This window comes from Pseudophryne corroboree, chromosome 1 (genome assembly GCF_028390025.1).
Source record: "Pseudophryne corroboree isolate aPseCor3 chromosome 1, aPseCor3.hap2, whole genome shotgun sequence".
In the NCBI taxonomy this organism is placed as follows: Eukaryota; Metazoa; Chordata; class Amphibia; order Anura; family Myobatrachidae; genus Pseudophryne; species Pseudophryne corroboree.
In genome coordinates, this window is record NC_086444.1 from 513,903,855 (window position 1) to 513,926,693 (window position 22,839).

Below are 22,839 nucleotides of genomic sequence, written 5' to 3' on the forward strand. Positions count from 1 at the left end.
GCCCTTCATTCGCTTAACCAGGATTCACGTGTGGTCAATCTGTTGAAATCAGAGCACTACATTTTGGCCACTGTGCTCGATCCTAGATTTAAAACCTACGTTGGATCTCTCTTTCCGGCAGACACAAGTCTGCAGAGGTTCAAAGAACTGCTGGTGAGAAAATTGTCAAGTCAAGCGGAACGCGACCCGTCAACATCTCCTCCTTCACATTCTCCCGCAACTGGGGGTGCGAGGAAAAGGCTACGAATTCCGAGCCCACCCGCTGGCGGTGATGCAGGGCAGTCTGGAGCGACTGCTGATGCTGACATCTGGTCCGGACTGAAGGACCTGCCAACGATTACTGACATGTCGTCTACTGTCACTGCATAAGATTCTCTCACCATTGAAAGAATGGTGGAGGATTCTATGAGTGACCGCATCCAAGTAGGCACGTCAGACAGTCCGTACGTATACTGGCAGGTTAAAGAGGCAATTTGGAGGCCCTTGCACAAACTGGCTTTATTCTACCTAAGTTGCCCTCCCTCCAGTGTGTACTCCGAAAGAGTGTTTAGTGCCGCCGCTCACCTTGTCAGCAATCGGCGTACGAGGTTACTTCCAGAAAATGTGGAGAAGATGATGTTCATTAAAATGAATTATAATCAATTCCTCCATGGAGACATTCACCAGCAGCAATTGCCTCCAGAAAGTACACGGGGACCTGAGATGGTGGATTCCAGTGGGGACGAATGAATAATCTGTGAGGAGGGGGATGTACACAGTGAAAGGGGTGATGAATCGGACGATGATGATGAGGTGGACATCTTGCCTTTGTAGAGCCAGTTTGTGCAAGGAGAGATTGCTTCTTTTTTGGTGGGGGCCCAAACCAACCAGTCATTTCAGTCACAGTCGTGTGGCAGACCCTGTCGCTGAAATGATGGGTTGGTTAAAGTGTGCATGTCCTGTTTATACAACATAAGGGTGGGTGGGAGGGCCCAAGGACAATTCCATCTTGCACCTCTTTTTTCTTTCATTTTTCTTTGCGTCATGTGCTGTTTTTGGAGTATTTTTTGGAAGGGCCATCCTGCGTGACACTGCAGTGACACTCCTAGGTGGGCAAGGTGTTTGTGTCGGCCACTAGGGTCGCTTAGCTTACTCACACAGCTACCTCATTGCGCCTCTTTTTTTCTTTGCGTCATGTGCTGTTTTGGGAGTATTTTTTGGAAGGGCCATCCTGCGTGACACTGCAGTGCCACTCCTAGATGGGCCAGGTGTTTGTGTCGGCCACTAGGGTCGCTTAGCTTACTCACACAGCTACCTCATTGCGCCTCTATTTTTCTTTGCGTCATGTGCTGTTTGGGGAGTATTTTTTGGAAGGGCCATCCTGCCTGACACTGCAGTGCCACTCCTAGATGGACCAGGTGTTTGTGTCGGCCACTAGGGTCGCTTAGCTTACTCACACAGCTACCTCATTGCGCCTCTTTTTTTCTTTGCGTCATGTGCTGTTTGGGGAGTATTTTTTGGAAGGGCCATCCTGCCTGACACTGCAGTGCCACTCCTAGATGGACCAGGTGTTTGTGTCGGCCACTAGGGTCGCTTAGCTTACTCACACAGCTACCTCATTGCGCCTCTTTTTTTCTTTGCGTCATGTGCTGTTTGGGGAGTATTTTTTGGAAGGGCCATCCTGCCTGACACTGCAGTGCCACTCCTAGATGGGCCAGGTGTTTGTGTCGGCCACTTGTGTCGCTTAGCTTAGCCATCCAGCGACCTCGGTGCAAATTTTAGGACTAAAAATAATATTGTGAGGTGTGAGGTGTTCAGAATAGACTGGAAATGAGTGGAAATTATGGTAATTGAGGTGAATAATACTATGGGATCAAAATGACCCCCAAATTCTATGATTTAAGCTGTTTTTTAGGGTTTTTTGAAAAAAACACCCAAATCCAAAACACACCCGACTCCGACAAAAAAAATTCGGTGAGGTTTTGCCAAAACGCGTTCGAACCCAAAACACGGCCGCGGAACCGAACCCAAAACCAAAACACAAAACGCGAAAAATTTCCGGTGCACATGACCACACACATATGAGATAACTAGATATGACTGTAAATAATGCTTATACAGTAAATATGTTACTATGTCACCTTTACTGAACATTTGAAAGTTGAAATAACAGGCTGTGCTGTGCTCCACTGATCTTCAGTGTTGCTGTTTTACGTCATTGTCTGAGTAAAACCATCCATGCAGCAAATGTTTGTCGGGCAAAGTTACAAACTGGATGTGCTCTGCTTCTGAACAATTGGCTCTTAGGATCAGACTGTTCATTTTGTATCTTAGTAAAAAAACAGGTGCTTAACACTGACTGGAAATTATGTGTTGTTATACTGTATGGCTGTGTGGGAGCTGCTATATCATCAGCTTGAGGTACAGTGCAGTGACGTGCGGTGGGGTGAGGCGGATGAGGCAGAGCCTTTCCTGTCATACTAATGTTTGTGCCAAAGATTTGACTGTATAAAGTATATAAAAAATACAAAGAATATGTTTGAAATATCTACTTTGCATTATTCTAATTATTTTTATAGCCAAAACTCTGGAGTAAAAAGTATATGGCAGGTGAGGCAGTGCCTCACCTGCCTAACCTTTCCGCACATCTGTAATCAAAACTCACCAAATTTCCAGGAGTTTTTACTGCTGCCCCTGTGTATAATGACCATATGTACCCTTTGTGTCATATATTGCGTGTAAATCTGGCTCTGATGCCAGCCAATGCCTCCTGAGCCATTTAGCTCACCGCACGTCCCTGGTACAGTGTAACATTGCGAGAACCATCTGCTCTGATTTATACATCGATATGGAGCTACTGTACTATACAGAAATACTGCTTGCTTGTTGTATTCTATTAAATTTTGCCTTGTATTTGTCTAAGTACACTACTCAATAAATTTAAAAAAATTCTCCGCCTCTGGCATGTGAATGTGCTTTTGCTTAATTTAGGGATACTGAATTCAGTCGAAAAATCCAAATTTCCCTATCATGTCACATTTAATAGATACACACAAATAACAAAAGCGGTAATACAGTAGCTATTTCGGAAATAAGGAGATTTATGGTAAGACTTACCATTGTTAAATCTCTTTCTGCGAGGTACACTGGTTTCCACAGGGAATAACATCGGGGTAGAGAGTTGGATCTTGATCCAAGGCACCAACAGGCTAAAGCTTTGACTGTTCCCAGGATGCACTGCACCGCCTTCTCTATAGCCCCGCCTCCAGGCACTGGAGCTCAGTTTTGTTAACCAGTCCAATGCAGTAGCAGGTAAGAGAGACGGTAGATGTTAGTCACATAGACCCACATTCTCACGACAGGAGAAGGGACTAGCGGCTAATGCCATACAAACCCAAAGAAGCGAAGTGCGTCAGAGTGGGCGCCCTGTGGAAACCAGTGTACCTCGCAGAAAGAGATTTAACAATGGTAAGTCTTACCATAAATCTCCTTTTCTGCAGCGGGGTACACTGGTATTCCACAGGGAATAACATCGGGGATGTCCTAAAGCAGTTCCTCGTGGGAGGGGATGCACTGTAGTGGGCACAAGAACCCGGCGTCCAAAGGAAGCATCCTGGGATGCGGAAGTATCAAAGGCATAGAACCTGATAAACGTGTACACTGAGGACCATGTAGCCACCTTGCACAATTGTTCAGCGGACGCGCCACGGCAGGCCGCCCAAGAAGGTCCAACAGACCGAATAGAATGGGCCTTGATAGCAGCAGGAGCTGGGAGTCCAGCCTGTGCATAAGCTTGTATAATCACCATTCTAATACATCTGGCCAAGGTTTGATTATTTGCAGGCCAGCCACGTTTGTGAAAACCAAAAAGTTCAAAAAGTCAATCTGATCTCCTGATAGAGGCAGTCCTTTCTACATATATACAGAGAGCCCGTACCACATCCAAAGAACCCTCTTTGGAGGACAAATCAGGAGAGATAAAGGCCGGAACCACAATCTCTTGGTTAAGGTGGAAAGATGACACCACCTTAGGTAGATAACCTGGGCACGTTCGTGGAACTGCCCAGTCACGGTGAAAAATCAGAAAGGGCGGACAACAGGACAAAGCGCCTAAGTCTGACACCCTCCTAGCAGAGGCAATAGCCAACAGAAAAATGACCTTAAGCGTAAGGCATTTAAGGTCCACAGACTCCAGATGTTCAAACGGAGACTCTTGAAGGGCATTAATAACAACAGACAGATCCCATGGAGCTACAGGAGGGACATAGGGAGGCTGAAGCCGTAGTACGCCCTGATTGAATGTATGAACATCAGGAATATATACAATTTTTCGCTGAAACCACACTGACAAGGCAGAAATGTGAACCTTGAGGGAGGCCAGGCGAAGTCCTAAATCCAGGCCTTGTTGCAAAAAATACCAAGCGAAAGAGCGACCAGGCACTGGTACACAATAAATTCCAAAAGAATTAGGAGAAACCAAAGTTGGACAATTAACCTTACAATTACGGTCCCTTTTGGTGGTGCGCTCAGAGCCAGAAAGTACAAGTACTGAAGAGGGAGAGAGAGAAAGCTCTTGTGTGGGCGCACTCTTATGAAGAAATTGTTAACGTTGAATTATGACAGAAACATTAAAACGTATATTTTATTATTCAACTTTAAAATTGAGAAATAATCCCTATATGATCCTAAAAGGAGGTGTAAGAATTAGATAATGTGAAAGAAAGGATAAAGAATATAGATTATATATATATATATATATATATATATATATATATATGTGTATAACACCTTAATGAGATAAAATAAGATAAAATGTTCTGGTCTGTTGAATCACACAAAAAGGATTTTTGAAAGGTTGCAGACACAAATCAGTCTAGCAGCCATTTCACCTGACCAGTACAGATAATCTGTATTGATGAGACCAACCAAGGGGTCAGTACTATATATTGGAGAACCGCTTGGATTGGGTTAATACCAATAAATTAGATGTTAACCCGTAGAAGAATTTTATTGAAGCAGATTATGAATGTTTAAATCTGCATACTGGTAGAAGTGAGGGAGGAAAGTTAGAAATAGAACTTAGTGGTGATACTGCTGTTGGTGTCCACCCTTAAAAAGGGGAATAGTCCGTACTCTACAAAACCGGGTATTCCCAGGGAGTCTCCTCTCAAGGTACTGACCTGGCCCGACGCTGTTTCGCTTCCAAGATCGGACGAGATCGGGCATTTGCAGCGTGGTATGATAGTAGAGAGACTATCTACCAATGAGAGTGCACCTATATAGGAAAAGTAAGAAGAAAGGATTATAGAAAAGATAAGATCAAAAAATGTGTGGATCTGCTTTCCACGTTAGGCAGGGTAAGAAGAATTGTCACACAGTGGCACTGTTAACCCTGGATCGAGGATGAGAGTCCACAGAGTGATAGTGAAGGAGAGGGAAGATAAGATCAAGATGGAGGACTAAATAATAAGCAAATAGGAATAAATTAATTTGATCTGCAATCTGCAGGATTAATGAGCTGTAATAAACACTGAAAAGCGTGGCTGTGTAAATCACATATATATTCCTTTTTTCTTAAGTCCATTCATGGGTACAGTGTCACATAAATGATAATCATTGCTCCTATTGAAGAAATGGTGTAACACTGTTAATAGGTCTAGGCAGCAAAATATCAGATTACCTCACTAAAATAGGTACAGAAATTCTAACAGTATGATATGCAGTATAAATCAGTTTGTCTGAATGGGATAGTCACTGGAAAAAATTATATATAATGGAGACTCCAAAGTCATATATATGTATATGAAAAAAGTATATATGATAGATGGTACTCAAGATGTCAGGTATAGAGACAAATGACAGTAAATACTGCTTCAAAGAGGGTCTCGTCGTGAAATCAGTAGAACTGCAGTCTACAAGATTAACTGGCTATAATAGGCACAGAAATTATAACAGCATAATGTGCAGTATTGATCGGAGTGCCTAGATAGGTACCAATAGCAAGAATAATAGAGACTCCAAAGTCATATATACGTATGAAAAATTTGTTAAAATAAATGATACTCAAGATGTCTGGTATGGAGACAAATGACAGTGAGTGCTGCTCCAAGGATGGTCTCGTCGTGAAGTCCGTGGAAAACGCGTTTCGCCCGTCGGGGCTTGTTCACTTCCGGGATCCCGGGAAACGCGTTTTCCACGGACTTCACGACGAGACCATCCTTGGAGCAGCACTCACTGTCATTTGTCTCCATACCAGACATCTTGAGTATCATTTATTTTAACAAATTTTTCATACGTATATATGACTTTGGAGTCTCTATTATTCTTGCTATTGGTACCTATCTAGGCACTCCGATCAATACTGCACATTATGCTGTTATAATTTCTGTGCCTATTATAGCCAGTTAATCTTGTAGACTGCAGTTCTACTGATTTCACGACGAGACCCTCTTTGAAGCAGTATTTACTGTCATTTGTCTCTATAACTGACATCTTGAGTACCATCTATCATATATACTTTTTTCATATATATATATATGACTTTGGAGTCTCCATTATATATAATTTTTTCCAGTGCCTATCCCATTCAGACAAACTGATTTATACTGCATATCATACTGTTAGAATTTCTGTACCTATTTTAGTGAGGTAATCTGATATTTTGCTGCCTAGACCTATTCACAGTGTTACACCATTTCTTCAATAGGAGCAATGATTATCATTTATGTGACACTGTACCCATGAATGGACTTAAGAAAAAAGGAATATATATGTGATTTACACAGCCACGCTTTTCAGTGTTTATTACAGCTCATTAATCCTGCAGATTGCAGATCAAATTAATTTATTCCTATTTGCTTATTATTTAGTCCTCCATCTTGATCTTATCTTCCCTCTCCTTCACTATCACTCTGTGGACTCTCATCCTCGATCCAGGGTTAACAGTGCCACTGTGTGACAATTCTTCTTACCCTGCCTAACGTGGAAAGCAGATCCACACATTTTTTGATCTTATCTTTTCTATAATCCTTTCTTCTTACTTTTCCTATATAGGTGCACTCTCATTGGTAGATAGTCTCTCTACTATCATACCACGCTGCAAATGCCCGATCTCGTCCGATCTTGGAAGCGAAACAGCGTCGGGCCAGGTCAGTACCTTGAGAGGAGACTCCCTGGGAATACCCGGTTTTGTAGAGTACGGACTATTCCCCTTTTTAAGGGTGGACACCAACAGCAGTATCACCACTAAGTTCTATTTCTAACTTTCCTCCCTCACTTCTACCAGTATGCAGATTTAAACATTCCTAATTTGCTTCAATAAAATTCTTCTACGGGTTAACATCTAATTTATTGGTATTAACCCAATCCAAGCGGTTCTCCAATATATAGTACTGACCCCTTGGTTGGTCTCATCAATACAGATTATCTGTACTGGTCAGGTGAAATGGCTGCTAGACTGATTTGTGTCTGCAACCTTTCAAAAATCCTTTTTGTGTGATTCAACAGACCAGAACATTTTATCTTATTTTATCTCATTAAGGCAGGCATTCCCAACCACGGTCCTCAAGGCACACCAACAGTGCTGGTTTTAGTGATATCCAGGCTCCAGCACAGGTGACTTAATTAGTAGCTCAGTTATTTTGATTTAACCATCTGTGCTGCAGCCTGGATATCACTAAAACCTGCACTGTTGGTGTGCCTTGAGGACCGTGGTTGAAAATGCCTGCATTAAGGTGTTATATATATATATATATATATATATATATATATATAATCTATATTCTTTATCCTTTCTTTCACATTATCTAATTCTTACACCTCCTTTTAGGATCATATAGGGATTATTTCTCAATTTTAAAGTTGAATAATAAAATATACGTTTTAATGTTTCTGTCATAATTCAACGTTAACAATTTCTTCATAAGAGTGCGCCCACACAAGAGCTTTCTCTCTCTCCCTCTTCAGTACTTGTTGCAAAAAAGCCAGAAGCCTGGAAGTACTAAACTTGTATGCATCATAATTCTTAACAGCACACCAGGTGAAGTAAGAATTCCAGACCTTATAATAAATCCGTGCAGAAGGCGGTTTGTGGGCCTTTAACATAGTTTGACTAACCTCCTCAGAAAATCCTTTGGCCCTCAGGAGTGAAGCTTCAAGAGCCACGCCGTCAAAGCCAGTCTTTCCAGGTCCTGGTAAACACAAGGGCCCTGAACGAGGAGGTCTGGGCATTGAGGAAGTAGAAGAGGATGCTCGATCGAGAGACCCTGCAGGTCTGAGAACCAATGCCGTCTGGGCCACGCTGGAGCGACTAGAAGCAGTATTCCTCCTTCTTGCTTGAACTTCCATAGTACCCTGCGCAGGAGTGACACTAGAGGGAACACGTATGGCAGCTGAAAGTTCCATGGAATTGCTAGTGCATCCACGAACGCTGCTTGAGGATCCCTTGTCCTTGCTCTGAAGGCCAGAACCTTGTGATTGTGTCGAGATGCCATCAGGTCTACATCTGGTAGACCCCACTTGTCCACAAGGAGTTGGAAGACCTCTGGATGAAGACTCCAGTCCCCGGTGTGTATGTCCTGACGACTGAGGAAGTCCGCTTCCCAGTTAAGGACCCCCGAAATGAACACTGCCGATATTGCTGGCAGATGGCGTTCCGCCCATCGAAGAATTTTTGACACTTCCATCATTGCCATGCGGCTTCGAGTGCCGCCTTGATGATTTATGTACACCATGGTGGCGTTGTCTGATTGTACTTGAACAGGCCTGTTCTGTACGAAAGGCAGGGCCAGTGTCAACGCATTGTACACTGCACGCAATTCCAGAATGTTTAGCGGGAGGAGAGATTCCTCCCTGGTCCACTGACCCTGGAGAGAGTGTTGCTCCAACACCGCGCCCCAACCCTGCAGACTGGCATCCGTTGTTAAAAGGACCCAGTTGGAGATCCTGAAGGAATGACACCTGCTCAATTGTTAGTCCTGTAGTCACCAACTCAGTGTCCAGGGATACCATATAGTCCTTGGGTTCCAAAGCCAGTACAAAAGAGCGCAGAGTTTCCATATGGAATTTGGACACCCTCACAAATTTGTTCAAAGATTTGAGGTTGAGTATAGGCCGGGATGATCCATTCGGCTTCGGAAATAGAAACAGCATCGAATAGTATCCCCTGTCTCTTTGAGACAGAGGCACCGGCACTATCACTTCTGTATCCAGGAGGGATTGGACAACCAAATGTAGAGTTTGTGCTTTTAACGGATCCAAAGGGATAACCATTGAGAAAGACTGGCGAGGGGGACATCTCTTGAAAGAAATTGCGTACCTGTGAGAGACCACTTCCTGCACCCAGGCATCCGAAGTGGTCTTTAACCATACCTGGGCGAACTGCAGAAGTCGGCCTCCCACCCTGGGGTCCCCCAGGGGAAGCCCGCCCCTTCATGCAGCAGGCTTGTCCGGTTTGGAAGCAGGCTGACTGGCAGCCCTAGAACTTTTAGGTTTGGGCTTAGAGGATTTGGAAGTGCGAGCCTGTCTTGGGTATGCCTGACCCTTTGCTTTACCTGGAGGTTGAAAGGAACGAAAAGTAGTACTCTTAGCTGCAAGTACCCGGCAACCAGGGCACGGGAGTATGCAGCACCCGCTGGTGGAGGTGATGGAGCCGCAGCACAGAATGTCAGCATGACTTACACCGCATCTAGTGCCTGTGCTGCGCCCCTTGAAGTCTTCTTTCTTCTTAAAAAGTTCTTATTAGGACTGCCTAGTGCAGCCCCCCCTGTTCGTGACCTGCACTGCAGGCACCAATTTACAAACTGAGCTCCAATGCATGGATGCGGGGCTATAGAGGCAATGCATCCTGGGAACAGTCAAAGCTTCAGCCTGTTGGTCCCTCGGATCAAGATCCAACTCTACACCCCGATGTTATTAACTGTGGAATACCAGTGTACCCTGCTGCAGAAAAGTAAGATAAGTGAAAATTTCAATTAATCTCTATAGAACCGACATAGTCTCATCGGTATCCGATCTCTTGGTCGACCACACTTAGGTTGACCACTATTGGTCGACATGCATTAGATCAACAGGGTTTCTAGGTTAACATGGTCACTAGGTCGACATGTTCTATGTTGACATGACAAAAGGTCGACATGAGTTTTTCACAATTTTTTTCATTTTTTGATCTTTTTCATACTTTACGATCCACATGGGCTACAACTGGGAATAGTAACTGTGCCGAGCATAGTGGTAGCGGAGCGAGGCACCTTGCTCGTAGCATGGCAAGCGAAGCAATCCATGCGAGGGGACACTGGTCAAGAACATGGCAACTACAGTGTAATGCTAAAAAATGCTAAATCATGCACTTGGGTCTCAAAAACCCAAAGGCTAAATATAGTATCAAGGGTACTATAATGGAAACTACTGAGGAAAGGGATTTAGGAGTCACTATTTAAAGTGACTTAAAGGCAGGAAAGCAATGCAACAAAGCAATGAGAAAGGCAAGTCAGATGCTTGGTTACATAGGGAGAGGAATCAGTAGCAGGAAAAGAGAAGTAATAATGCCACTGTGTAGGTCATTGGTACGGCCTCATCTGGAACACTGTGTCCAGTTCTGGAGACCATATCTCCAGAAGGATATAAATACATTAGAGAGTGTACAAAGAAGGGCAACTAAAATGGTGCATGGCTTACATCACAAAACTTACCAGGAAAGGCTAAAATATCTTAACATGTATAGTATGGAGGAGAGAAGGGAAAGGGGAGACATGATAGAAACTTTCAAATATACCAAAGGTTTTAACAAAGTTCAGGAGGGAAACATTCTTCAAAGGAAGAGAAGTATTAGAACTCGAGGACATACACTGAGACTGGAGGGAGGCAGGTTCAGGGGAAATTTAAGGAAAAATTATTTCACAGAAAGGGTAGTGGATAAGTGGAATAGCCTCCCATCAGAGGTGGTAGAGGCTAAGACTGTAGAGCAATTTAAACATGCTTGGGATAGGCATATGAATATCCTTACAAAGAACTAAGGTTCAAAAAGAGTTGAGATTGCCTAAAAGATAAAAAAAAGGGGCAGACTAGATGGGCCAAGTGGTTCTTATCTGCCGTCAAATTCTATGTTTCTATGTTTCTATGACACAGTGCACTAATTGAAGTTCCCGGTCATTCTACAAAGAAAATGACACTAAAAAAACCCAAAATAAACTTTTTGTCATCTCGACCTGTGCCCAGTAAAAAGTCAGATCCAGATGTTTTTCTGCCAAACACTGTAACATAACTTGGTATGCCGATACATCTGCAAGTACACACAGAATATAGGCATGCCGACAACGGGTTAAGTGTTTGCGTGACTGGCGGTTCACCATACCGTCGCTGGGATCCCATCTTTTGGATGGCGGGGGGGGGACGAGTGCAACGAAGCTCCTTGGCGGGCTTGGTGGCGAACTGTGCTCGCCACAGGTTCTATTCCCGCTCTATGGGTGTCATCGGAATAGTGCCTGTTAGTCGGCATGCATCTTGCACATGTTAAGCCTGATTGCAGTAAAGATGTAGGAGGACAAATTTGTACATGTGCAGTATGTGCAAATGAACATTCTAAAAAGCCATGTTAGGTCAAATGTTACCACTAAAACCTGTTCTTACATGTGTTTTAATACCAAGTTCCCTTAATGTACCACCTAAATAGTGTACGTACTTAAAACATACAATTTAAACACGTTAGCTCTAAATAAATTTTAGACTTTGAAATTAACTTGTTATATAATCCTAAAGTGTTCATTGCAGTTATACTATTGTATTTCTCTGCATGTGACTTGTGCTAGTTTCTGCTGTCTGATATTTCTCTCTTCAGCTTTACGTATACTTTATATCTATCCCTGTCTTTTTCCACTACACTGTAAAGGACCAGGGCCAGTATTTACTAAAAATCCGAGTTTGTCCGATTTGTGTTTTTTTTTCTAAGTCCCAATCCGGGAATTCACTAAGCACCAATCTCGGCAGTGTTTGGACTATTCGTAATGGTTTGATTTGCAAAGTTCCGAAATACGAATGAATAGACCATCGGTCAAACACGGCTGTTATTTCATACAATACGGGCATTCACTATTCATTCGTATTTGGGTGTTGGTTTCCGAGTGCTCAAGTGCGGGTCTGTTTTTTTTAGATTCGTTAAAAAAAGCAGCAAAAAAATAGACCTGCTTTTTCCAGTCGAGTTTGGATAACCATGCACGGATCAGTGAGATCTGTGCATGGTTATCTATGGGAAAGGGTCTGTTTAGTGTAAAAACTAAAAAAAAAAAATTGCGTGGGGTCCCCCCTCCTAAGCATAACCAGCCTCGGGCTCTTTGAGCCGGTCCTGGTTGGAAAAATATGGGGGGGAAAATGACAGGGGTTCCCCCATATTTAATCAACCAGCACCGGGCTCTGCGCCTGGTCCTGGTTCCAAAAATACGGGGGACAAAAAGCGTAGGGGTCCCCCGTATTTTTTAAACCAGCACCGGGCTCCACTACCCAGGTACATAATGCCACAGCCGGGGGACACTTTTATACTGGTCCCTGCGGCCCTGGCATTACATACCCAACTAGTCACCCCTGGCCGGGGTACCCTGGAGGAGTGGGAACCCCTTAAATCAAGGGGTCCCCCCCTCCAGCCACCCAAGGGCCAGGGGTGAAGCCCGAGGCTGTCCCCCCCATCCAAGGGCGGTAGATGGGAGGCTGATAGCCTTTTGAAAAAATGTGAATATTGTTTTAGTAGCAGTACTACAAGTCCCAGCAAGCCTCCCCCGCAAGCTGGTACTTGGAGAACCACAAGTACCAGCATGCAGTGGAAAACCGGGCCCGCTGGTACCTGTAGTACTACTACTAAAAAAATACCCCCCAAAAAACAGGACACACACACCGTGAAAGTATAAGTTTATTACATACATGCACACCTCCATACATACATACTTACCTATGTTCCCACGAGGCTCAGTCCTCTTCTCCATGTAGAATCCTTGGGGGACCTGTGAAAAAAATTATACTCACATAATCCAGTGTAGAATCAGACCTTTGTATAATCCACGTACTTGGCAAAATAATAAAACGGAAACCCGACCACGCACTGAAAGGGGTCCCATGTTTACACATGGGACCCCTTTCCCCCGACTGCCAGGATCCCCCCTGACTCCTGTCAAAGAGGGTCCCTTCAGCCAATCAGGGAGCGCCACGTCGTGGCACTCTCCTGATTGGCTGTGTGCTCCTGTAGTGTCTGTCAGGCTGCACACGGCAGAGATACAATGTAGCGCCTATGCGCTCCATTGTAGCCAATGGTGGGAACTTTGCGGTCAGCAGTTGACCGAAAGTAACCTCACCGCTGACCGCAAAGTTCCCATCATTGGCTACAATGGAGCGCATAGGCGCTACATTGTATCTGTGCCGTGTGGTGCCTCACAGACACTACAGTGTTAGAATCCGTTTGGATCTCCCATTGTGAGAACATGTTAGCAGGGACTGATGTTCATGGTATAATAGCAAGTTTATTAAGCACTGTACAACTGTAAACAATAAATATAAACCAGGAGTAACTAGAGAACTCAAAAAGAAAGGGAAAACTGAGGGGACATAGGATACCAGGAGACTGTGAATACACGGGATGCCAGGATTGCACTATGGTAGCTGGATCACAGGATAGCAACAAGCTGAGGAAATACAGGTTACCTGAGTACTGGGAGAATGCAGGCCAGCTACTCCGTTCTTTAACCATAGGCTGAGAGAATACAGATTACCTGAGTACTGGGAGAATGCAGGCCAGCTACTCAGTTCTTTAACCATAGGCTGAGAGAATGCAGATTACCTGAGTACTGGGAGAATGCATGCCAGCTACTCAGTTCTTTAACCATAGGCTGAGAGAATACAGATTACCTGAGTACTGGGAGAATGCAGGCCAGCTACTCAGTGCTTTAACCATAGGCTGAGAGAATACAGATTACCTGAGTACTGGGAGAATGCAGGCCAGCTACTCAGTTCTTAACAACAAGCTGAAGGAATACAGGTTACCTGAGTACTGGGAGAATGCAGGCCAGCTACTCAGTTCTTTAACAACAAGCTGAAGGAATACAGGTTACCTGAGTACTGGGAGAATTCAGGCCAGCTACTCAGTTCTTTAACAACAAGCTGAAGGAATACAGGTTACCTGAGTACTGGGAGAATGCAGGCCAGCTACTCAGTTCTTTAACAACAAGCTGAAGGAATACAGGTTACCTGAGTACTGGGAGAATGCCGGTCAGCTGCTCAGTAGTCCATTAACTATGAGCTGAGATATTGCAGCCTCAAAGATAGACTTGATGAACTGGCACAGGAGTGCTTGTGAACAGAGGATAAATAGCAGCTTCCCAGGTGCAAACCACAGCTGCACATAACTAGATAATCAATGCTGCCAGGAACTGCTAGGCAGACCAGGAGGCAGAGAGTGACACCTAGAGGCAGAAAGGATATATGGCACGGATCATGACAGTACCCCCCTCCTCAAGGGCGGATTCCAGACGCTCCACGAATTATTTCTTCTTCTTTCTCCTCTTTGTGGATTTCCCAGTAGGAACAGTAGACTGAAGCTGAAGAAAACCAACAGGTAAGCTGATTGCTGGAGTCTCTAAGTTAGCAACAGGATTCTCGGATGAACCAAGATAGATAGGAACCTTAGATGACCCCGGCTGGGCAGGAACCTCAATTGGGACTGAAGACTGGTAAGACCATGAATTGAATTTCTTAATTACCACTTCACTGAAGGCCACAAGATTGAGAAGAACTGGGTCATTGGTTTCAATTAGTGGACTAACCCATGCCAAGGCTTCTCCTCTGAAGGTCAGGAATAAAAATTTAACTATGTTGGATGGAGTAATTCCGAGGGAAGGATCTGTCTCCATCATGGAAAGATATCGTTTAACTAGTGCGAAGTATTGCGTTAAATCTCCATCAAAGTAATCCAATGATGGAGCGTTGGATGAATTCTGTGAAGTGCAAGCTTGACTTTCTGGAAACGTTGGAGATGGATCATCAGGACACTGAGGAGGGGACAGACTTTCAGGAGACTGGTCAGAAATATATGATGATCCTAACCGAACTTTGACTAGAGATTTGGATGGCACTTTTTGGATTTGGTCCTTCCTGGAAGTCCTGGGGGACTGGGCTGTACCCAAATCGTGAGCCAACAAGTTAGTAGTAGGATTAGAACCCAGGACTACAGCAGTGCCTACGTGCCTAGACATATGGCCTGTGTTGTGAAAAGCAAAGGTGCTAGATTCCTCTTCTGAGATTGGCATAATGCTCAGAGCCCCCTCCTGGGGCTGGACTAAGGCAGACGCCCCCACTTCACGGGGCTGGGCTGAGGCAGACGCCCCCACTTCACGGGGCTGGGCTGAGGCAAGAGCCCCCTCTTCACGGGGCTGGGCAGCGCTCTGAAGGCTCTCTGGCTGGGCAGCGCTCTGAAGGCTCTCTGGCTGGGCAGCGCTCTGAAGGCTCTCTGGCTGGGCAGCGCTCTGAAGGCTCTCTGGCTGTGGACCCTCGGAACCCCTTCCTGGGGCTGGACCCTCGGAACCCCTTCCTGGGGCTGGACCCTCGGAACCCCTTCCTGGGGCTGGACACTCTGAAGAACCCCCTCCTGGGGCTGGACACGCTGAAGAACCCCCTCCTGGGGCTGGACACTCTGAAGAACCCCCTCCTGGGGCTGGACACTCTGAAGAACCCCCTCCTCGGGCTGGACGCGCTGAACCCCTCACTGGGGCTGGATGCTCTGAACCCCTCACTGGGGCTGGATGCTCTGAACCCCCTCCTGGGGCTGGACATTCTGAAGAACCCCCTCCTGGGGCTACAGACTCTGAAACTTGAAGTGGAAGACCAGTTTTGTGACAGATGGTATTTAAAGATTGGAGATGCACTCTGCCCCCATTTCTTGGTTTTCGAATGGGACAAGTTTGAATAAAATGTCCTTGACCCCCACAATACAGGCAAAGTTTATTGTCTCTACGATACTGGCGTTCTGCTTCTGAGAGGCTAGGTCGAGGGAAACTTTGGAACCTGCCTCTTGTCTGTGGAGGAGAGGTGCCCCTAGTGTGCCAAGTCCATGGGTCAGAAGAAAACCCCTTTTCTGGAGTATTTTACTGGGGTCCACCAGTCTCCCCAGGAATTCAGGTAGAATGCATTGAATACTGGATACTAAAGTCTGTAGCTGGTCTAACTTTTCCTTTAAAATCCCCAGTTGTAAGAAATCTAAAGAAGGTGATGTCCTGGGAGCTGAGGGGTTAACGAGCTGTGAGAAAACTCCCTCAGGCAGACTGCAATTATCTCCCCTGCTGTTTGTTTTTGGCCAGTTCATACTGTCAGAATCCGTTTGGATCTCCCATTGTGAGAACATGTTAGCAGGGACTGATGTTCATGGTATAATAGCAAGTTTATTAAGCACTGTACAACTGTAAACAATAAATATAAACCAGGAGTAACTAGAGAACTCAAAAAGAAAGGGAAAACTGAGGGGACATAGGATACCAGGAGACTGTGAATACACGGGATGCCAGGATTGCACTATGGTAGCTGGATCACAGGATAGCAACAAGCTGAGGAAATACAGGTTACCTGAGTACTGGGAGAATGCAGGCCAGCTACTCAGTTCTTTAACCATAGGCTGAGAGAATACAGATTACCCGAGTGCTGGGAGAATGCAGGCCAGCTACTCAGTTCTTTAACCATAGGCTGAGAGAATACAGATTACCTGAGTACTAGGAGAATGCAGGCCAGCTACTCAGTTCTTTAACCATAGGCTGAGAGAATACAGATTACCTGAGTACTGGGAGAATGCAGGCCAGCTACTCAGTTCTTAACAACAAGCTGAAGGAATACAGGTTACCTGAGTACTGGGAGAATGCAGGCCAGCTACTCAGTTCTTTAACAACAAGCTGAAGGAATACAGGTTACCTGAGTACTGGGAGAATTCAGGCCAGCTACTCAGTTCTTTAACAACAAGCTGAAGGAATACAGGTTACCTGAGTACTGGGAGAATGCAGGCCAGCTACTCAGTTCTTTAACAACAAGCTGAAGGAATACAGGTTACCTGAGTACTGGGAGAATGCCGGTCAGCTGCTCAGTAGTCCATTAACTATGAGCTGAAATATTGCAGCCTCAAAGATAGACTTGATGAACTGGCACAGGAGTGCTTGTGAACAGAGGATAAATAGCAGCTTCCCAGGTGCAAACCACAGCTGCACATAACTAGATAATCAATGCTGCCAGGTCACAGAGTGGGAACTGCTAGGCAGACCAGGAGGCAGAGAGTGACACCTAGAGGCAGAAAGGATATATGGCACGGATCATGACATACAGGAGCACACAGCCAATCAGGAGAGTGCCACGACGTGATTTAAGGGGTTCCCACTCCTCCAGGGTACCCCGGCCAGGGGTGACTAGTTGGGTATGTAATGCCAGGGCCGCAGGGACCAGTATAAAAGTGTCCCCCGGCTGTGGCATTATCTCCCCAGCTAGTGGAGCCCGGTGCTGGTTTCAAAAATACGGGGGACCCCTACGCTTTTTGTCCCCCGTATTTTTGGAACCAGGACCAGGCGCAGAGCCCGGTGCTGGTTGATTAAATATGGGGGAACCCCTGTCATTTTTCCCCCCATATTTTTTCAACCAGGACCGGCTCAAAGAGCCCGAGGCTGGTTGTGCTTAGCTTAGGAGGGGGACCCCACGCAATTTTTTTCAGATTTTTTAAGACTTTAATCAACTTTTTAAGGTACACAATGAAGCCCTGCACGGATCTCACAGATCCGGCTGGGATTCCTTGTGTTTTGTCAGGCAGTGTTTTACTCATCACTCCCGTAAAACACTGCCTTATATTACGAATCACATCGACATCGGAAAAAACGATTGTGCAAAACTCGGCAGCTTAGTGAATAACCGTATCAGGATTCAAAAAGTTGCAGTAAAATGCACCCAATACCATTCGAGTTCAAACACCCTTCAAAACGGCCAAAACACGAATCTTTGTAAATATACCCCCAGGTGTTCTCAGGGGTAATCTTTTACAAGTTTCAGTGTTACTGCTGAACTTTGTCACATACTATATCAGGCTACCACACTCTTGTTGGTAAACTATTGTATGTGTGTGTGTGTGGGGGGGGGACGGGACGGGACGGGACTGCATATTATTGCAGCTATATCTACCAAGGGTAAAAGTCGTAAACAACCTGACACCCTAGTGCTGCAGTTATGTAGATTGTGCTCTGCAGGATTAACTGCACAGGATGTGGTTTAGCATGGGCTCTGTGTGAACTGCTATACACCCCCTGCCCAGTCCACATCCGCAGCACATCCCCAAGAACACCTGTGGGCTTCTTTCACTCAGTTACTGGGTACCTTAGTGGATCGGTTAACTCCCTTTATGGGACCCCCTCTGTTAGCACCACCTAGTATAGTCCCGGTGGATACTCTGAACACTACAGTTCAGAGCAGAGCCACAATTAGACTTTTGGTGCCCTGTGCCAGAGAGAAAATTGGCGCCCCCCTTCCCCCCCATTTTTTTTTCAACAGGGACATAAGGTGCACAACTTGTGGGGAAGGGCATGTCAAGGTTGAGCCCACAGCAAGCCCATGCCAAAATGCCCCTTCCCACAATATATATATATATATATATATATATATATATATAATTAGAATACAGTGCCACTTGTGAGATTAAATCCAAGTAAAATAAATATTTATATAAAATAGTCTATATGACTAAAATTACCATAAAACACACAACCCAACAATATTTGGGTGTCAGCCAGCCTCTGAGAGATACAGTACAGGTATAGTACTGTGGTATGTGTAGAGAGGGGAGGGATAGGGATAACGGCAACCCGTGTTGTTTAAAAATATAAATATACTATGGTAATATTCCTATAAAGTACGGAACTTTAAGAGCCAATAATATAAAAGTAATTTTAATACACAAGAGAGTACATAGTGATAAAAATAATAGTTGGAAAGAATAAAAAATATATATAATATAAAAAAATTGTATAAAAAATCAATAAAGAGTATATAATATTATAAAATCAGACTTATCTTCGCATCAGTGGAGGTCAACCAGGGAACCCAACACGTTTCGTCCTTTAGGACTATATCAAGGGGTCCTAAAGGACAAAACGCGTTGGATTCCCTGGTTGAACCATGCTGATTTTATAATATTAAATACTCTTTACTGATTTTTTATACAATTTTTTTTCATATATATTTGTTTTGATTCTTTCCAACTATTATTTTCATTACTCTGTACTCTCTTGTGTATTAAAATTACTTTTATATTATTGGCTCTTAAAGTTCCGTACTTTTTAGGAATATTACTCTAAATATTACCATAGTATATTTATATTTTTAAACAACACGGGTCGCCGTTACCCATATCCCTCCCGTCTATATACAGTATATATATATATATATAAATCACACACATTTATAGACCACTGCAAGAAAATGGACACAAATCCTCTTTATACCACATTCATGCACTTAACTTGAGAGCTTGTTGTTATTCAGTTACAATACCCTTTATTAAATAACACATTTCAATATACTGCCATACCCAGGACAGGATTTAAACCTATAACCTTTTGAATTCAAATCAAACACCCTACTCATTGATCTATTTGATCCTGCATAAAAACTAGAGTCACTTTCACATCGCCAATGCTGGATCTCACCGGGAATTGGAAACGGGTCCTTCCCAGGTGGGATCCGGCATTGGACCCTAACTGCTGGTCTCCATAGTTGGTTGCCATAGCGGCGGGGGACGGACCCGGCAGCGAGGGCGGTGCTGGGAGATGAGCTCATCTCCGCATCGCCTTTCCCTATGTAGTGAACGGGTCCCGAGTCGCATCGACCCAGGAACCAGTTTACACTGCCACTGACCCGGTGTTTAACACGGGAATAACACTTCTTATAACCCCGGTTGAATTACTGGGTCAGGCGACCCAGGAATTCTCATGGGCCCCTTTCACATCGCACAGTGACCCGTGTCGATCCGACAGTATGCCGGGTCGATACCGGGTTATTTTAGCAATGTGAAAGGAGTATACTAGAACTATATGAAGCTACTTGCACTGTGTAAAAAAACTAATCAGAATTGCAATTGAGCAGATCTATGTAGTGTGCAGCCACACATCCAATCCCTTGCAGCCAAACACTACATAGATCTGCTCAGCTGCAATGCTGATAATTTTTTCACAAAGTACAAGGTAAGCTTCAAATAGTTAGAATTCTCTAACTTAGAATTCTTTAGCTTTTTATACAAGGGCGGATAGCTCAATGAATAGATTGTTTGACTGCAATGCCACAGGCAATGGGTTCGAAACCCAGGTATGCCAGCATCTAGAAATGTAATAAAGGACACTGTGACTGAGTAATAAAGAAATCTCAAGCTGAGTTCATGAATGTTGTATAGGTATTAGTCACAGAAGGGGTGGGGGTAGGAGACAGGGGCGGTCAGGAGATGCTGGGCTTCAAAAAGGGGAGAAGCTGCAAGTGAAAGTAATTAAAACAGATAATTGACAAGTGCGCCAACAGCGCCCCTTACCCTGCAGCGGTGGCCCCTTCGCACACACCTAATTATGACCCTGGTTGAGAGTTTATCCCAAACGTCCCTAGCATTACAGAGAATGTTACCCAGGACTAAAACATCCTCTAAGTCCACAACATGGACCCCTTCCCCTCAGTCCACTGCTATATCAGACTCTAATGAGTCCTTAACTAAAGAAGGGGAGGATACACAGTTTGTCACTGATTCATGCATCCTTACAGAAGATTCTCCCAGCACAATGAAGATGGCCCATTTAATTGAGGCTGTTAAACACATCCTTCAACTCATGGAGGATGAGCTTGGGCCAGTTGCAAAGAAAACAGATGTTTGTAAGCGACAAAAGATTAAGTCTGAATTCCCTCATTGTGACCATTTTATGGATATTAGACTGGAACCCTGGAAAATTCCAGGTAAAAAGTTCCCTGTTTCTAAATGTTTAGTTTCCTGTTACCCCATCCTTGTGGAGGATTGTGCTAAGTGGGAAGATCCCCCTCTGGTAGATTCACATATTGCACGTCTTGTTAACATGTGCATCCTAACAAGTCACTATGCTTGCCTCACTGAAAGAACCCACCGATAGATGGATTGAAAATTGTCTTAAGTCTATTTTCCCTCTAACCGGTGCTGTTACCAAACCAACCGTGGCTGCCAACTGGGCTGCAAAGCCATTGAATCATGGTTACAGGCCCTACAGGAGCAATTAGCCTCAGATATCTCTGAGGATTGCCTATCATATTTGGGTCTTATACAGCAAGCAGCTGCTTACATACGTGAAGCATCATCTGATGCAGGAGTATTGGCAGCTAAGGCGTCTACCACCTCTTTACTGGCACATCGCATTCTCTGGCTCCGTTCATGTAAGGCTGACCTTGATTCCAAGAAAACTTTGGAATGTCTACCCTTCACTGATGAAGTGTCACTGAACTAGTTGCAGCCAAGACTGCCTTTCTCCCGTCCACACCAACTCCACTCAGAGTTCAAGTTTTCATACCTTTCACCCTCAAGGAAAAGCAAAGGGTCAGGCTTTCCCCAGACAGGCTTCCACTACAAAAGCTAAGCCCAAGGCCAAGCAAACCTGGGCTGCACGTCAGCCTCCTACAAAAACTGACAAGCTCACAGCCTGAAGGGGTGGGCCTCCTTCTGAGGGATCCCAGAGTGGCAGGCCATCTTCTTCACTTTGCGCATGTATTGACTCTGACCATTTCAGATGCCTGGGTGCAAGATGTGGTGTCTCACGGGTACACCATCTCATTCAAGGGATACCCACTCCCACAGTTCTTATGCACAAGTCTGCCCTCAGAACCCCAAAAGGCGCTACTTCTGCAGCAGGTTGTACAATTTATCCTGCAATCAGCAGTGATCATTCCGGTTCCTCCGTCTCAACAAGAACTGGGCTATTATTCCTCCCTGTTTCTAGTGCCCAAGCTAAACGGGTCACACAGACCCATCTTCAACCTAAGAGATCTCTATACCGATTTGTCAAGGTTCCCAAATTAGGCATGGAGACCCTTTGGTTCATAGTCCTTGCTATGGAACCAGAGGACTTTATGGTAGCCGTGAATATACAGGATGCCTCTGTGCATATCCCTATTGCTCCCTCACATCAGCAATACTTACGTTTTGCTATTGGCAATCAGCATTATCAATTCTGGGCACTGCCATTTGGACTGTCTATGGTGCCAAGAACTTTCACCAAAGTTATGGCAGTCATGGCAGCACGGCTGCGTCATCAGGGAGTCAGAATATTTTTCCATTTCTGTTATTTGCAAGGTATGCATGGAATTGGGTGGTACTCTATCCTGCTACCTACAAAACTTTCGACAACCAGTAGATCACCATGACGCGCTGAGAGGGAGGAGAGCCGGGATGCGCTGAGAGCCGTGACCTGGAACCGGAAGTTGACGGCTGCACGTGTGGGAAAGTGGTGCCAGTGAGGGGAGGGGGAGCATGAGCGGGTGCCTGTACTGTGCCTGAGCCGGAGAGGGGTCAGAGCGGGTGCCGGAGAGGGGGTCCGGTGCTGAGAGGACCGGAGCGTGCAGCAATAGTAGGAGCTGCCGCTGCTGCTCTTTGTGGAAGTTGTGTAAGGGGCTGCGTTTTGTGTGAGGGGCTGAGATATTGGGGGTCATTCCGAGTTGATCAGGCACTCAGACATGCGGGGGGATGCCCAGCACAGGTCTAGTCCGCCCCGAATGTCAGTGCCGCCCCCCCCCTGCAGAAATGCAAAAGCATCGCACAGCGGCGATGCTTTTGCATCTCAGGAGTTACTCCCGGCCAGCGCAGCTCCTGCGGCT

At 45.1% G+C, this 22,839-nt stretch overlaps 2 pseudogenes; one reads left to right on the forward strand and one right to left on the reverse strand.

Annotated features, from left to right (window-relative positions):
- Window positions 1-5,110: 5,110 nt before the first annotated feature.
- LOC134933637 (5S ribosomal RNA) lies at window positions 5,111-5,229 on the reverse strand (annotated as a pseudogene).
- A 1,828-nt stretch (window positions 5,230-7,057) lies between these two features.
- Window positions 7,058-7,176, forward strand: LOC134933639 (5S ribosomal RNA; annotated as a pseudogene).
- The last annotated feature ends 15,663 nt before the right edge of the window (window positions 7,177-22,839 follow it).